Source organism: Oncorhynchus tshawytscha, linkage group LG23 (genome assembly GCF_018296145.1).
Source record: "Oncorhynchus tshawytscha isolate Ot180627B linkage group LG23, Otsh_v2.0, whole genome shotgun sequence".
Taxonomy (NCBI): Eukaryota; Metazoa; Chordata; class Actinopteri; order Salmoniformes; family Salmonidae; genus Oncorhynchus; species Oncorhynchus tshawytscha.
In genome coordinates this window covers 24,611,143-24,618,063 of record NC_056451.1, presented here as the reverse complement: position 1 = coordinate 24,618,063, position 6,921 = coordinate 24,611,143, and positions in this window count along the sequence as shown.

Below are 6,921 nucleotides of genomic sequence, written 5' to 3'. Positions count from 1 at the left end.
TCATAAGCTAACTTCTTGTTAATCCAACCGCGTTGTGTTGCTAACATTAACAATAGCAAATTTCAATTTACTAAAGAAAAAATGACTGCGTTTTTGTCTTTTGAGTTTCTACTCATTAAATCTATGCAGCCTACTCAATCACTTTTTGTAGCTACTGTTTACAGGCCTCCTGGGCCGTATACAGAGTTCCCTGAATTCCTATCAGACCTTGTAGTCATGGCAGATAATATTCACATTTTTGGTGACTTTAACGTTGACATGGAAAAGTCCACAGACCCACTCAAAAAGTATTTCGGAGCCATCATCGACTCAGTGGGTTTTGTCCAACATGTCTCCGGACCTACACACTGCCAGAGTCATACTCAGGACCTAGTTTTGTCCCATGGAATAAATATTGTGGATCTTAATGTTTTTCCTCATAATCCTGGACTTTCGGACCACCAATTTATTACGTTTGTAATCGCAACAAATAATCTGCTCAGACCACAACCAAGGATCATCAAAAGCTGTGCTATAAATTCTCAGACAACCCAAAGATTCCTAGATGCCCTTCCAGACTTTCTCCACCTACCCAAGGACGTCGGAGTACAAAAATTGGTTAACCACCCGAGGAACTAAATTTAACCTTGCGTAATACAGTAGATGCAGTTGCACCACTAAAAACAAAAAACATTTGTCATAAGAAACTAGCTCCCTGGTATACAGAAAATTCTGGAGCCTAGAAGCAAGCTTCCAAAAAATTGAAACGGAATGGCGCTCCACCAAACTGGAAGTCTTCCGACTAGCTTGGAAAGACTGTACAGTGCAACATCGAAGAGCCCTCACACTTCTCGATCATCCTATTTTTCCAACTTAATTAGGAGAATAAGAACAATCCTAAATTTATTGTTGATACTGTCGCAAAGCTAATTAACAAGCATTCCCCAAGAGAGGATGGCTTTTACTTCAGCAGTGATAAATTCATGAACTTCTTTGACGAAAAGATTGTGATCATTAGAAAGCAAATTACGGACTCTTTAAATATGCGTATTTCTCCAAAGCTCAGTTGTCCCGAGTCTGCACAACACTGCCAGGACCTAGGATCAAGGGAGACACTCAAGTTTTTTAAAATCCTACATCTCTTGACACATTCATGAAAATAGTAATTGCCTCTAAACCTTCAAGCTGCATACTGGACCCTATTCCAACTAAACTACTGAAAGAGTTGCTTCCTGTGCTTGGCCCTCCTATGTTGAACATAATAAACGGCTCCCTATCCACCAGGTGTGTATCAAACTCACTAAAAATGGCAGTAATACAGCCTCTCTTGAAAAAGCCAAACCTTGACACAGAAAATAAAAAACTATTGGCCTATATCGAATCTCCCATTCCTCTCCAAAATTTGGGAAAAAGCTGTTACTCAGCAACTCACTGTCTTCCTGAAGACAAACAACGTATATGAAATGCTTCTGTCTGGTTTTAGACCCCATCATAGCACTGAGAATGCACTCGTGAAGGTGGTAAATTACTTTTTAATGGCGTCAGACCAAGGCTCTGCATCTGTCCTCGTGCTTCTAGACCTTAGTGCTGCTTTTGACACCATCGATCACCACATTCTTTTGGAGAGATCGGAAACCTAAATTGGTCTACACGGACAAATTCTGGCCTGATTTAGATCTTATCTATCGGAAAGATATCAGTTTGTCTCTGTGGATGGTTTGTCCTCTGACAAATCAACTGTACATTTCGGTGTTCCTCAAGGTTCCGTTTTAGGACCACTATTGTTTTCGCTATACATTTTACCTCTTGTTGATGTCATTCGGAAACACAATGTTAACTTTCACTGCATTGCAGACAATACACAGCTGTCCATTTCGATGAAACATGGTGAAGCCCCAAAATTGTCCTCCTTGGAAGCCTGTGTTTCAGACATAAGGAAGTGGATGGCGGCAAATCTTTTTGTTTAAACTCAGACAAAACAGAGATGCTAGTTCTAGGTCCCAAGAAACAATTCATCTTGATGGTTGTAAAGTCGTCTCAAATAAAACTGTGAAGGACCTTGGCGTTACTCTGGACCCTGATCTCTATTTTGACGAACATATCAAGACTATTTCAAGGACAGCATTTTTCCATCTTCGTATCATTGCAAAAATCAGAAACTTTCTGTCCAAAAATTATGCACAAAAGTTAACCCATGCTTTTGTCAATTCCAGATTAGACTGCTCTACTTTCCGGTTACCTGGATAAAACACTAAATAAACTTCAGTTAGTGCTAAACGCGGCTGCTAGAATCTTGACTAAAACCAAAAAATGTGATTATATTACTCCAGTCCTAGCCTCTCTACACTGGCTTCCTTTTAAGCCTAGGGCTGATTTCAAGGTTTACTGCTAACTTACAAAGCATTACATGGACTTGCTCCTACCTATCTCTCCAATTTGATCCTGCCATACATACCTACACATATGCTACGGTCACAAGACATAGGCCTCCTTATTGTCCCTAGAATTTCTAAGCAAACAGCTGGGGGCAGGTCTTTCTCCTATTGAGCTCCATTTTTATGGAATGGTCTGCCTATCCATGTGAGAGATGCAGACTCAGTCTCAACCTTTAAGTCTTTATTGAAAACAGATCTCTTCAGTAGGTCATATGATTGAGTGTAGTCTGGCCCAGAGGTGTGAAGGTGAACGGAAAGGCACTGGAGCAACGAGTTGCCCTTGCTGTCTCTGCCTGGCCGGTTCCGCTCTCTCCACCGGGATTCTCTGCCTCTAACCCTATTATGGGGGCTGAGTCACTGACTTACTGGTGCTCTTCCATCCCGTCCCTAGGAGGGGTGCGTCACTTGAGTGGGTTGAGTCACTAACGTGATCTTCCTGTCCGGGTTGGCACCCCCCTCGGGTTCATGCCGTGTGGGAGATCTTCGTGGGCTATACTCAGCCTTGTCTCATGGTAGTTAGTTGGTGGTTGAAGATATTCCTCTAGTGGTGTGGGGGCCGTGCTTTGACAAAGTGGGTGGGGTTATATCCTGCCTGGTTGGCCCTGTCCGGGGGTATCGTTGGACAGGGCCATAGTGTCTACCGACCCCTCCTGTCTCAGCCTCCAGTATTTATGCTGCAATAGTTTATGTCAGGGGGCTAGGGTGAGTCTGTTATGTCTGGAGTATTTCTCCTGTCTTATCCGGTGTCCTGTGTGAATTTTAGTATGCTCTCTATAATCCTCTCTCTCTCCCTCTCCCCTCCTGGAGAACCTGAGCCCTGGGACCACGCCTCAGGACTACCTGGCCTGATGACTCCTTGCTGTCCCCAGTCCACCTTGTCGTGCTGCTGCTCCAGTTTCAACCTGTTGCTCAATCTACAAACACTGTGATTGTTTTTAGTATTTGACCCTGCTGGTCATCTATGAACATCTTGGCCATGTTCTGTTATAATCTCAACCCGGCACAGCCAGAAGAGGACTGGCCACCCCTCAGAGCCTGGTTCCTCTCTAGATTTCTTCCCAGGTTCCTGCCTTTCCAGGGAGTTTTTCCTAGCCACTGTGCTTCTACATCTGCATTGCTTGCTGTTTGGTGTTTTAGGCTGAGTTTCTGTATAGCACTTTGTGATATCGGCTGATGTAAAAAGGGCTTTATAAATACATTTGATTGATTGACTGATTCTTTCCAAACCACTCATTGTTGAAATTGCAATTTTCAACTTATTGTGTAATGTTTATGTCCAATGGCCGATGATACATTTTATCTGTAATTTATCTTCATATGACAAGAATTGAAAAGGATTTGCCAGTAATTTGTCGACATGATTCATGATGATGACTGCTTGTCTAGCTTGCTCCCTAAGATTTTGAAAGTATGATGTTGACATCATCAGTCCAATCAAAGCTATGGTAGATATGACTTGATTTGACGTCATTTTAACTTTGGCCAATGACCTTGAGCCTTCTTGGCTGTGCACTTCTAATGTACAGTAACTCTATGGCAGCACCCAAGGGGCTTGAAATTTCAAGCTCTCCATGTAGATTTTTCGCTTACGTAGTTCCCCATGAGTGACACAACACTGAGTCAATCACAGGGGCGAACTAGAGAACATTACCAACCCCTCATATTTTCTGCTGGCTGCCCCACCACCACAGAAAGCTGTGGCTGAGCTAGGCTGAAACACCTGCATTTTGGAGCTGCCTTACTCAAGAAAGCAAAAAAGAGACCATGTTTGTATGCAGCTTTATTAACGCAATTATTCTTATTTTTACATTGTTTAGAAACTGATATGTTTCACGTCTTAATGCCAAAACAATAAAATAGATGGCGCCAGAGCAGAAGGTAGACGTTTTACGCGCCCCAACCGATTGTGTTTTTTTGTTAGTTTATCTGCGTTGTTTGTAACATGTTTTTTACTCTTTTTGTACATAATGTTGCCGTTACCGTCTCTTATGATCGAAAATAACTTCTAGACATCAGGACTGCGATTACTCACCACGGACTAGCAGAATTATTTTTCTTCTTTTACGACTCTGACTAGCCCGAGGCGGAGGATATACGGCTCCCTTGGGAACAGGTCCAACCCCAGTGATCTGCATGAAGAGGAGGCGGAGAAAGAGAGGCTGGAGAGCAGGCTGCTTTCTGAGAAGTCGGAGGCTATCGAATGAACCCCCACTTCCCTCAATTCTGCTAGCAAGCATGCAATCGTTGGACAATAAAATGGACGGGTTACTGGGAAGATAGCATTGAATGAGCTGTATTCTGCCGTAAGAAAACAAGAAAACGCTCACCCAGAGGCGGCGCTCCTAGTAGCCGGGGACTTTAATGCAGAGAAACTTAAATTGGTTTTACCAAGTTTCTATCAGCATGTTAAATGTGCAACCAGAGGGAAAAGAACTCAAGACCACCTATACTCCACACTCAGAGATGCATACAAAGCTCTCCCTCACCATTTGGCAAATCTGACCATTTTCCCATCCTCCTGATTCCTGCTTACAAGCTAAAATTTAAGCAAGAAGCACCATTGACTAGATCAATAAAAAAGTGGTCAGATGAAGCAGATGCTAAGCTACAGGACTGTTTTGCTAGCACAGACTGGAATATGTTCTGGGATTCCTCCGATGGCATTGAGGAGTACACCACATCTGTCATTGGCTTCATCAATAAGAGCATCGATGATGTCGTCCCCACAATGACCGTACGTACATACCCCAACCAGAAGCCATGGATTACAGGAAGCATCCACACTGAGATAAAGGCTAGAGCTGCCACTTTCAAGGAGCGGGAATATAACCCAGAAGCTTATAAGAAATCCCGCTATGCCCTCCGACGAACCATCAAACAGGCAAAGCGTCAATACAGGGTGTAGATCGAGTCGTACTACACTGGCTCTGACGCTTGTTGGATGTGGCAGGGCCTGCAAACCATTACAGACTATAAAGGCAAGCACAGCCGAGAGCTGCCCTGTGACACGAGCCTACCAGACGAGCTAAACTACTTCTATGCTCGCTTTGAGGCAAATAACACTGAAACATGCATGAGAGCACCAGCTATACCGGAAGACTGTGTGATCACGCTCTATGCAACCGATGTGAGTAAGACCTTTAGACAGGTCAACATTCACAAGGCCGCAGGGCCAAACGGATTACCAGGACGTGTACTATGAGCATGCGCTGGCCAACTAGAAAGTGTCTCCACTGACATTTTCAACCTCTCCCTGTCTGAGTCTGTAATGCCAACATGTTAAAAGCAGACCACCACCATGCCTGTTCCCAAGAACACTAAGCTAACCTGCCTAAATGACTACCGACCTGTAGCACTCACGTCTGTAGCCATGAAGTGCTTTGAAATGCTGGTCATGGCTCACATCAACACCATCATCCCAGAAACCCAAGACCCACTCCAATTTGCATACCGCCCCAACAGATCCACAGATGATTGAGTCTCTATTGCACTCCACACTGCCCGTTCCCACCTGGACAAAAGGAACACCTATGTGAGAATGCTATTCATTGACTGCAGCAGAGCGTTCAACACCAAAGTGCCCTCAAAGGACCCTGGGACTAAACACCCCCCTCTGCAACTGGATCCTGGACATCCTGACGGGCCGCCCCCAGGTGGTAAGGGTAGGTAACAACACAGCCGCCACGCTGATCCTCAACACAGGGGGCCCCTCAGGGGTGTGTGCTCAGCCCCCTCCTGAACTCCGTGTTCACTCAGGACTGCATGGCCAGGCACGACTCCAACACCATCATTAAATTTGCAGATGACACAACAGTGGTAGGCCTGATCACCGACAACAACGAGACAGCCTATAGGGAGGAGGTCAGAGACCTGGCCGTGTGGTGCCAGGACAACAACCTCTCCCTCAATGTGATCAAGACAATGGAGATGATTGTGGACTACAGGAAAAAGAGGACCGAGAACACCCCCATTCTCATTGATGGGGCTGCAGTGGAGCATGTTGAGGGCTTCAAGTTCCTTGGTGTCCACGTTACCAACAAACTAACATGGTCCAAGCACATCATGACATCATCCCTCTAGTGGTGTGGGGGCTGTGCTTTGGAAAAGTGGGTGGGGTTATATCCTTCCTGTTTGGCCCTGTCCGGGGGTGTCCTCGGGTGGGGCCACAGTGTCTCCTGACCCCTCCTGTCTCAGCCTCCAGTATTTATGCTGCAGTAGTTTATGTGTCGGGGGGCTAGGTGTCACGCCCTGGTCTTAGTATTCTGTGTTCTCTTTATTATTTTGGTTAGGCCAGGGTGTGACATGGGTGATTTATGTGGTTTGTTTTGTCTAGGGGTTTTGTAGTTAATGGGATAGTGTTTAGTTAAGTATTCTAGGTAAGTCTATGGTTGCCTGGAGTGGTCCTCAATCAGAGGCAGGTGGTTATCGTTGTCTCTGATTGGGAACCATATTTAGGCAGCCATATTCTTTAGGTCTCTTGTGGGTGATTGTTCCTGTCTCTGTGTTT